The 11179-nt window shown below is 34.8% G+C and overlaps 1 pseudogene; it reads right to left on the bottom strand.

Moving 5' to 3' along the window:
• Positions 1-677: 677 nt before the first annotated feature.
• LOC111385705 lies at positions 678-2930 on the bottom strand (annotated as a pseudogene).
• Between the last annotated feature and the right edge of the window lie 8249 nt (positions 2931-11179).

Raw genomic sequence — 11179 nt, 5'->3', positions numbered from 1 at the left:
CGTTCCAACACTCTTTCTTTTAACTTTTCGTTTTACTATTTTCAAAAACTATTTTTTCTCTTTTACTCATTTTTTAATTAACATATATTTTTAAATGCCAATGGATAAAATATTTGAGTATGATTTGAATAATAAAAGAATTGGATTGTTGAGATTTTTCGGTTATAAAATGTCATCGTTATAAAGTTCAAATGGAGACAGTATTTGTCTCTTAAAATGTAAACCAAATTCGTTCTCCTTGTTATAAAAGTGCGTGTTTATTTATTTAGTTATTTTTTGGAGAGGGAATGGGTCTAAAAAGAAGAAAAGTCAAAAGTTAATTCATTTTCAAATAAATAATTTATTCTCAACTCTAACAAAAAGAAAAAAAAATGATAAAAGATATTCTTATTTAGACCCCGTTTGATTCCCATTATTTGGCCACAAAAATAAAAAATATGATCTTCCATCACATCAAGCCACCATATTTGACTTTCTATCTCTTGTGTGGGTCACATAACGACTATATTTTTCATTCTCATTTTTACAAAAATGGGTACCAAATGGAGCCTTAATTATAAATGATGATACACATAAAATAGTAACAAATATTACTGTAAACTTGGCCACATCATGATCAACAAAAACTGAACCACAAGTTGAAATATGAACACTTATTCCAAAAGCTGAAAAAAATCTCACTGTGAAATAAAAGCAGCCAATTGCTTAATCAAATTCTTTGCTTTCTCAGTATGAGGATCATATACATGAAAACAATGAACTTCTCCATCGACCACCACCAGCTGCATTTCACCATTCCACCCACTTTCCTTCACAGTCTCAGCATATAGAATCCCTCTAGGCGTAAATGCATCCTTCTCCGCTAAACAAACCAGCAGCCATGAACACGCTAGCCCCGATAAGTTCGGAGTATCCTCCGCGAATGGATTGATCATCGGATTGTCAATCCCACGATGATCAATCCCACCAGGGGCTGATGGATAAATGCACATCCAAACATTAAATGCAAAACCATTCAAATCTTCTTTTGATTCCCGCCCAATTGGTTTTGATCCCCAGAAATAAGAATGGGATAGCAATAAACCCAAGAATTTTACATTCCCAGGGAAAGGTTCCTCCCCAGCTCGAAGAACAATATTGTGTGCTATATTGCCTCTAGCACTATCACTGCCAACATACAATTTACCAAGATCGTCATGTTTATGTAAGTGTTATGTCATAGGTCCAATCGACTTTGGATATAAACATTGATGCAATTTTATGGCAGATTTATTATTTGATTAATATTCAATTAAATTAAATAATAGAGTTCGTAGATTCAAATCTTGACAATATGTTAATCACAAGGAGTTGTGATTGTGAGATACAAATTACACATGATTCAATCTTAAATCATCTGTGGTCGGAAGTAATAACGAGATACGGATATCGTTATTAAGGATAGACCATCCTATATAGCATTTCTTACTTATGAAGTAAGTAGCTAATCTCACAAGATAAAGTGTGGTGACACTTAAATGAACGCGTGGATGTTTTGTTGTAGAACAAATTATTGGAAACCTGCTGAGAGATTCCACATGGATAATTATCTGAGTGTCAGTAGTAAATCTCTAACGTTTGGTAGTAGAATTAGTCCTTTGATTTGAGGTCATCATAGTATCTTATATGAGGACAGACATTCTTTGATTGTGTTGGATGTTGCTCTGTCAAGAGCTGCTATTACTATAATATGGCATCATTCAGGTATGTCAAGAATCGTTGAAGGTTGTGAATGATCAATAGAGGATTCGTCACTCTTAGATAGTAAGAGATTATGATTTGCATTTCATTCAATTAAGTTGATAACAAAATTCTTGGCCAATATGTACTCAGAAGTCGAAAATGAGTTTTCGACTTATATTGACTTAATAGTGATATAAAAGATATGATCGATAATCGAGATTGACACACTTTCATATTTCGTAATTGATCAGATCATATTGATGAAGAGATTATAGTTTCACGGTAAACGAACAAGTATGGTTTTATCATACCACGTGACATTTTTATCACATGTATTGCCAGACACATTACTAGATGTCAATTTGGGATGACGAACTTGAATTTGTGATAAATTAAAATAGTGTTTTAATTTATCGATTCTGATTAGTTCAAAATAATAATTCACATCGTTAGGCATCGTGATCGGAAACCTGATAGGTCGTTCACAAAAGGAGAATTGAAAGATTGTGATTAGTCAATTAATTATTTTAACAAGCGTTGGATAAATTAATTAATTGTGTTGCTTATTTATATGCTGGAATTAATTAATTGGATTAATTAATTCACGGATCGAATTTAATTAAATATTGGATTGGGTCAGGCCAAACCCATTTTGGCTTATATAAATAAGTCACTAGGGTTTTCAATTTGTAGAGATTTTTTTCATTCTTTTTGTTAGCACAAGAAGAAAACTATAATCCTACAATCTTGTTCTTTGTGTGGATCACCGTTAGAGGCTAGATAATTAGACAGCTGTGGGCGACAGATCCAGGTTGTTGGAACGAAAGAATAGCAAAGGAGTTTGCAAATCAAAGTAAGCATTACAAAATAGTTTGTAGAATCAATGAAAGATACAATTTTTATCACTTCCATGGTAATAGACTAAAATGGGGAGTTTCTAGTTGGCTTTGTCAGCTTTGGAAGGTATAGTCTGGCTTTAACCTCTAGGGAAATGACTATGTCTTTGGAAGCTACGTCAGTGGTTGGGGTCTCCGGCGAAGGTGGGACATTGGGTGGGTCCATGAGCCGCTCGACGAAGCCATCTTTGTAGACTTTGACGAGTGGAGAGAGGTCGTGGAGCACTTCTTTGGTGGTGTTGGAAGCCATGATAGTCTTGTTGATTTTGTACTTGCAAATGAGAAAATGGCAAATGGTTTTTGATTGATAGATGAAATTAGACAAGGTACACGGATTAAATTCAAATTCGTTAGAGGTTGATTTTTATTTCATTATTCCATTAAAGAAAAATTAAGATGGATGTGATACTTGAAAGTGACAAACGATTTTTTCTTCTTCTTTTTTTTTTTTTTTAAACAACTTGGGCAGTTAGATGGAACGTTCTTTCAATTGCGTTTCCATGAGAAAGATAGAGCATTAAAAAAATAATAAAAAATAGGAATCTCGATCTAGTATGAAAAATGACTTATCTGGTTACAAAGACAAACAATAAGTTTAAATTTAGTCTTGTGTATTCATGATAAAACAAAGTTTATATATAGATATAAAAGCGTCTGTTTGAAAAGTAAGAAGTTCCTTTGACATCTTTCATCTAAAAAATATTCTCAATGTGAAACACAAAGCCAAGAAAATGATCTTTGAATAGAAAAAAGAGCATATATGCAGTTATGCACCATGTTACGATCATGGAATAGAAATAAATTTAAAAATAGATGTTTATTCAAAAATGTAATCTTATTAGAATTGTGATGAAATAGGATGAATTGAGTAGTATTTTATAAATAATTATAATATAATGTTTTCGTCCGTAGAATATAAGAATAATGGTGATGATGTTATACATATTTATACAAAGAAAAGAATTTGTAGTTCTTCGCCAGTCTTGGCCCATAAGTCAGGCCATTCCATTCGCTAGGTTGAATTCAATTGATAGAGACGTGGTGGTGTTTATCAAGCATTCTTGGATGGATTCATGTACTAAGAGGACAAGATACAAATTTACTTGTGAATGAATATGTTAGAGCAACAGATGGATACATTGAAAGACCAACAATATCCATTATCGGTTGCGACCGAAGGCGGTCAATGTGAGGGAGATGATTGTAGGGATTGACATGGGAGTTGTGGATGCAAGTGGGGTAACAACGTATAAAGTCAATCATGGAGGAGGATTTTAGTTTTTGATTGATAGATGATATTAGACAAAGTACACGGATTACATTCAAATTCGTTATGTTGGAAATTTACTTAAACATGCATAGCGAAATTAAACAAATTTCAATTTCCATTCAGGATTCAACTTTGTATTTAGATAAGAATTGTGATAAGAAATATACCTTTTCTTGATTTTGCAAACTCCTTCCCGTTATTCCTATCCAGCAACATGAATCTGTCTCCCACAGCTGTCCACTTGTCCAACCCCCAATGAAATCCACACAAAGAATAGATTGTAACTGCTAGGATTTTTTCTCTTGTGCCAATAAGAATAATGAAAACTTTATGGACCTCAAACTCTAGCCATGTATTTATATAAACCCAAACGGGATCGGCCTGGTCCAGTTCAATGTTTAATTAATCCATTTAATTAAACCCGGTTCGTGAATTAATTAATCCAATTAATTAATTCGGGAATATAAATAACAAATCCAATTACTTAATTTATCCAACGATTATTAAATTAATTAATTGGCAATTTGTAATCTTCCAATTCTCTTTTGTGTGCGACCCATTAGGTTCCCGAGCACGATGTCTAACGACGTGAAATGTTATTTTGATCTAATCAAAACTGATAAATTAAACACCCTTTTAATTTATCACAAATTCAAAGTCGCCGTCCCAAATTGACATCTAGCAATGTATCAGGGCAACACATGTGACGGAAAATATCATGTGGTATGACAAAATCAAAACTATTCGTTTACCATGAAATTATAATCCCTTTGTCAATATGATCCGATCAACTACGAGATATGGAAGTGTGACAATCTCGATTATCGATAATATCTTTCATTCTACTATTAAGTCAATATGAGTCGAAAACTCCTTTTCGACTTATATGTATACCTTGGTCAAAGACTTCGTTATTGACTTAATTGAACGAAATGTAGATCACAATCTCTTACTATCTAAGAGTGACGAACCCTCTATTGGTCATTCATAACCTTCATATGATTCTTGACATACCCAAACGATGTCGTATTAGCGGCCCTTGGTAGAGCAACATCCAACACCGTCAAAGTATGACTGTCCTCATACAAGGCGCTATGATGACCTCAAGTTATATGACCAATTTCACTACCGAACGTTAGAGATTAACCACTAACACTCAGATAGTTATTCATGTGGAATCTCTTAGCGGGTCTCCAATGTTTTGTTCTATAACAAAGCATCCACGTGTTCATTTAAGTGTCACCACACTTTAACTCATGAGATCAGCTACTTACTTCACAAGTAAGAAATGCCACACGTGATGGGCTAACTGTATTAACGATATCCGTATCTCGTTATTACTTACGACCACGATTTATTCAAGATCCAATTATACGTAATTTGTATCTCACAATCACAACTCCTTGTGATTAACAAATCACTTAAACTTAGATCTTCGAATTCTATTATTTAATATTATTTATTACAAAATTAATTTAAATAAATAATAGATCTCGCCAAAATTAAATGCATTAAATATATTAAAAGCGTTTATAACCTAAATCGATTGGATCTAGGGCAGAACACTTACAAACTTCCACTTGCACTAGATCCAATCACTCATGTATCTAATACCATAAGCGTCCACATGACGATCATATTTCTGTTGTGACAACGGCTTTATCAGTGGATCTGCAATATTATCATCTATGGGAACTTACTCTATCGTTACGTCATTTCTTTGTATAATCTCCCTGATGAGATGATATCGTCTTAACACATGTTTGGATTGTTGATGGGACCTCGGTTCCTTCTCTTGTGCGATGGCTCCATTGTTATCACAATACAAAGGTATGGGATCAACAATGCTAGGAACGACTCCAAGTTCATTAATGAACTTCTTGATCCAGACAGCTTCCTTCGCTACTTCAGAAGCAGCAATGTACTTGGCTTCTGTTGTTGAATTAGCGATTGTCTCCTGTTTGGAACTTGTCCAACTAATCGCTCCATTGTTGAGAGTAAACATATATCTTGATTGAGACTTGCTATCATCTTTGTCAGTTTGAAAGCTGGGATCAGTATACCCATGAATTTTCAGTTCATTTCCTCCATAGATCAAGAACACATCTTTAGTCCTTCTCAAGTACTTAAAAATGTTCTTAACCGCTATCCAGTGTTTCTCACCAGGGTTTTGTTGAAACCTGCTCGTAACACTTAGGGTATATGAAACATCTGGTCTCGTACATAGCATCGCATACATGATAGATCCTATCGTCGAAGCATAAGGAATCTTATCCATACGACTCCTTTCATCATGTGTTTTAGGACACATATCTTTTGAGAGGTAAATCTCATGCGACATGGGACATAAACCTCTTTTAGACTCTTCCATATTAAATCTTCTCAAGATTTTATCTATGTACGAAGATTGGGATAAGCCTAGTAATCTTTTAGATCTATCTCTATAGATCTTGATTCCCAAGATTACCAAGATATACGCAGCTTCTCCCATATCTTTCATGGAGAAATTCTTTGACAACCATAATTTTACCGATTGAAGCATTGGGATGTCGTTTCCCATTAATAATATGTCATCGACATATAATATTAGGAATACGATCGCGCTCCCACTTGTCTTCTTGTAAACAAACAGTTTATCTTCATTTTTAATAAAACCAAACCTTTTGATTGTCTCATCAAAACAAAGATTCCAGCTCCTAGAGGCTTGCTTTAATCCATAAATAGATTGATTTAGCTTACATACTTTGCTGGCTCTTTTGGATTCAAAACCTTCAGGCTGTGTCATGTACACCTCCTCTTGTAAGTTTCCATTAAGGATAGCAGTTTTGACATCCATTTGTCATATCTTATAATCATGGTATGCAGTTATTGCAAGCAAAATCCGAATGGACTTTAGCATGGCTATAGGCGAAAAAGTTTCATCAAAGTCAACACCTTGTCTTTGTGTTTAACCCTTCGCTACTAACCTTGCTTTGTATGTATGGACGTTTCCATCCACATCGACCTTTTTCTTGTAAACCCATTTACAACCTATCAGTTTTATCCCACCTAGAAGGTCGACCAAGGTCCAAACCTTGTTCTCATACATTGAGTTCATTTTGGATTCCATGGCTTCTTGTCATCTCTTCGAGTTAACACTTGACTTCGCTTCTGCGTAATTTGTAGGTTCATCATCCTCAACTAATAATACTTGATTAGTAATCGTGAATTCGTATCTTCTGGGAGGTTGAATGATCCTACTTGATTTACGCTGAGCTAGTGTGTCCTCAAGGTTCTCTATGGTGTCCACCTCTTCTTGACCCTCCAATTGGTCAACAGTATCCGTGGATTCTTGAAATTCTTCAAGTTCTAGTTTGCTCCCACTACCCTCTCCTAGAGTAAACTCTTTCTCTAGGAATATGGCATGTCTTGAGATGAACACCTTCTTCTCAACAGGATTATAAAACTGATATCCAATTGTCTCTTTTAGATATCCCACAAATACGCATTTGTCAGATTTAGCCTCAAGCTTATCTGATTCATCTCGCTTTACATAAGCCTCACAGCCCCAAACTGTCATATGAGATAAGTTTGGTCTTTTTCCTCTCCATAGCTCGTATGGAGTTTTGTCGACTGATTTAGATGGGACACAATTAAGTGTGTAGCACGCAGTAATTAGTGCATGACCCCAAAATGATTTTGGGATGTTTGCATGGCTCATCATAGATCGCACCATGTCTAACAAAGTGTGATTCCTCCGTTCAGATACACCATTATGTTGCGATGTATATGGTGGAGTCCACTGCGAGAGAATCTCATTCTCTTTAAGATAATCTAAAAATTCTCCCTTTAAATATTCTCCACCTCGATCTGATCTCAGCGTGAGAATATTTTTACCAGTCTATTTCTCTACTTTAAGTTTGAATTCCTTGAACTTTTCAAGTGCTTCATACTTGAATTTCATCAGATACACATAACCATATCTAGAATGATCATCAGTAAATGTGATGAAGTAAGAGAAACCACTTCTGATAGTTATTGACATGGGTCCACATACATCAGTATGTATTAGTCCCAACAGTTCTGTGGTTCTTTCTCCTTTTCCAGTAAAAGGGAACTTGGTTATTTTGCCTAACAGGCACGACTCGCATTTGTCAAATGATTCAAAACCAGTTGACCCCAAGTATCCATCTTTATGTAACTTGAAAATGCGTTTGTCATTAATATGACCAAGTCTACAATGCCAGAGGTATGTATTATTTAGATTATTACTTTTATGCCTTTTATTTTCTATATTTATAATAGACGACTCAGTATCAAGAATGTAAATTCCATTTTGCAACACACCACAACCATAAAAGATCTCATCTTTATAAAACGAACAATGATTGTTCTTAACATTAATTGAAAAACCATTCATGTCCAAACACAAAATAGAAATAATGTTTTTCGTAATGGCGGGAACAAAATAGCAATTTTCTAATTCTAATACTAAGCCCGAAGGTAGTGGTAAGAAATATGTCCCTACATCTAATGCAGCAACTCTTGTTCCATTTTCCACGCGCAGTTCAACTTCTCTTTAGTCCCTGCATATTTATACAAATATGAGATCAACATTCGGTATCTAATACCCAAGAAGTTAATGAAGTAGACATATTAACCTCGATAACAAAAATACCTGAAGTAGAAGCTTCAAAAGACTTCTTTCCCTTCAAGCTAGCGAGGTAAGCCTTGCAGTTCCTCTTCCAATGACCTTTTACTCCACAGTGATAGCATGGGTCATCAGATTTGGTATTGTCCTTGCCTGCTTTGACTGCTTTGTTATTGCCCTTAACCTTTTTGGATATTTTCTCAAAACTTCCTTTGATTTTCCTCTTAGTGCCCTTGGAGGAATGAATAGCTAAGACATGCCCAGTGCTAGCCTTGACATTGGGCTCCACAGTTTTAAGCATATTAAGCAACTTAGAGAGTGTGCATTCGATCGTATTCATATTGAAGTTCCTAATGAACCATGAATAACTATCTGGCAGAGATTGCAGAACCAAGTCAATACTTAGTTCATGATCCATGATAAAACCTAGTGAACCCGATTTTTCGATGAAACCAATCATCTTCAGCACATGAGCACTGACTGAAGATCCATCTGCCTTTTTGCACCGGTATAGTTGTTTAGAGGTCTCATACCTCTCCACACGAGATTGTTCATCATACAACTCCTTGAGATGAAAAATCATAGTGTAAGCATCCATACCCTCATGTTGCTTCTGCAACTCAGGTGACATAGCTGCAAGCATCACACATGCTGCAGTGTTATCGTCATCACTGTGTTTGTTGTAAGCAGCTACCTCTTCCTGAGTGGAATTTTCAGTAGGCACCACCGGAAAGGGCTGCTCAAGGACATATCCAATTTTCTCATGCTTGAGAACGATTCTCAAATTGGGTGCCAATCGAGAAAATTTGGTCCGATCAGTTTGTTGGCATCCAGTATGCCTCTCAAATTCATATGATTACTCATGATTCAAAAACTGTAAATGACGAAAAATATAGAATTAATATGTATTATAATGCATATGCACAAATTTAATATGGATTTTAAGTAAACGTGTTCCCACTATTTAAAATAAATTCATGACCTTCATATATAAATTATTTGAATCCACATTTGATTCCTAGTAGGCTGGGATTCCATTCGTTGTATCAAGATCTTTAGTGTACTCAACAAATCCTAATAAAACATTTGGGTAGATATTATTATCAATTGTATCTCCATACAATTTCCAGATCATTAAGCTGACAACTCTTTTGTCTTCACACATCTTATGTGATAACTTAACATGCCTCTAAAACTTATCTCATTGAATGTACTCAACAAAAAATAAATTTTAGTTAAATCAAACCCATCATTCAGAAATATCAAATATTTCATAGTGTCAAACATNGTAATAGTATGGATGATTATGGATTTGTTCTATCTAGTTTTCCCGAGCCAAAAGGAAAACTAGTTGGTCAATTCCTAAGGAGTACAACATTGGATCAACACCAATGCACCATCTCCATGGTGTCCACCTCTTCTTGCGCCTCCAATTAGTTAAACTGCAACATGTATCATATACTAGTTGGAACGCAGGCCCAAAAGAAATCGGACTCGTAGGCCCATAATAATAACAATAACAACGGACTCACAGGTCCAATATAATAAAGAGCTCGCAGGCCCATAACAACAATAATAACAACGGACTCGTAGGTCCAAAACAATTAAGGGCTCACAGGCCCATAAAACAAAAGGAAGTAAATCAACCATTCAACACATTCATATGGTCGAGTCCATAATCATCCATAAATATTCATCACATAAATGTTTTCTATGTATAATATCTAATATTATATCCAATATCTCATAAATTTAGCAATTATAGTCATTAAAACTAATTCAAAATTTTGGATCGAGATAATTAAATAATTAATTAATCATATTAATTAATTAACTTAATTGGCGAGCCTATTTAATTAAAATCAAATTTTAACTAAATCCCGAATTAGAGTCTAACTCTAATTCCATAACTATTTGGGCGAAGTAATTTAATCAAAATCAAATTTTAATTAATTATTAAATTAGAGTCATACTCTAAATTTTAATTTGCATTGGGAAATGATATTAATTGAAATCAAATTTTAATTAATATAATATTAGGGTCCAACTCTAATAAAATTGAATTAATATTTTAATTTAGGACAAAATTCCCAAAGAAAATAAAATTCAATTAAGGGTCAAAATTAAATATTTAAGTTAAAATCTAATTTTAACAAAAATATAAAAGTCGTCAAATTTTAAATAAATTTTAATTTTGGGTCAAAATTAGGGTATGGGTCAAACTCAATTAAAAACTCATTTTAAAATCAATTCAAAAATCAATTCAAATCTATTTTGACAATTTACAAATTTGACCCAAGTTGGAAATTAACATTAGACCCTTCCATAATAAAAAAATTGCAGAACAGGTCCCCTTTTAAAATTTACAAACTGACCCCATTTTCGTAATTGCAACCAGAGGCCTCTAATTGCATTATTTGCAACAGAGGCCCCTGCCTCCACCAAAACCCTAAAAATTTTTTTTTTTTAATTACGTACTGGTGGCGGCGCCAGGCGCCACCCTGCCCAAACAACCAGGGGGAATTGCCGCCTGGAGGCAGCAGCCCCCTCCCCCAACCACAGCAGCGACTGCAGTGTGCAGCGGCGCTTGCCACCGCTGTTGGTTGGCAGCAGTGACCGCCGCTTCCGCCACTCGACCCAAGAAAAAAAAACCTTTTTTTT

Source organism: Olea europaea, unplaced genomic scaffold, assembly GCF_002742605.1.
Source record: "Olea europaea var. sylvestris unplaced genomic scaffold, O_europaea_v1 scaffold3257, whole genome shotgun sequence".
Lineage (NCBI taxonomy): Eukaryota > Viridiplantae > Streptophyta > Magnoliopsida > Lamiales > Oleaceae > Olea > Olea europaea.
This window is presented reverse-complemented; position numbering and strand designations above follow the sequence as displayed.